The following is a 420-nucleotide window of genomic DNA, read 5'->3' as shown; positions in this document are numbered from 1 at the left end:
TATAAAAAAAAATAGAATAGCTTTGAGATAAAATGATATAGTAGATGGTAGGAAGTATTCTATCATCTAACAGCTTTCAGCTTCCAAAGGATTATGATTGACAACATCAAGCTGAGCTGTACAGTTGATATATTGGAGGGAAGGGAAGCCATCCAGAGGGACCTGGACAGGATGGAGAAATGGGTCCATGGAAACCTGATGAGGTTCAACAAGGCCAAGTGCAAGGTGCTGCACTTAGGTGAGGACAATCCTAGGTATTAATATAGGCTTAATAAGGTGAAGAACCCCTTGAGAGAGGCCTTGCAGAGAAGGACTTGGGGGTCCTGGTGGACGAGAAGCTGGTCATGAGCCAGCAGTGTGCGCTTGCAGTCAAGAAGGCCAACTGTGTTCTGGGCTGCATTAAAAAAGGAGTGGCCAGCA

The sequence above is a fragment of the Meleagris gallopavo genome, chromosome Z (assembly GCF_000146605.3).
Source record: "Meleagris gallopavo isolate NT-WF06-2002-E0010 breed Aviagen turkey brand Nicholas breeding stock chromosome Z, Turkey_5.1, whole genome shotgun sequence".
NCBI classification, from domain to species: domain Eukaryota; kingdom Metazoa; phylum Chordata; class Aves; order Galliformes; family Phasianidae; genus Meleagris; species Meleagris gallopavo.
This window is presented reverse-complemented; position numbering follows the sequence as displayed.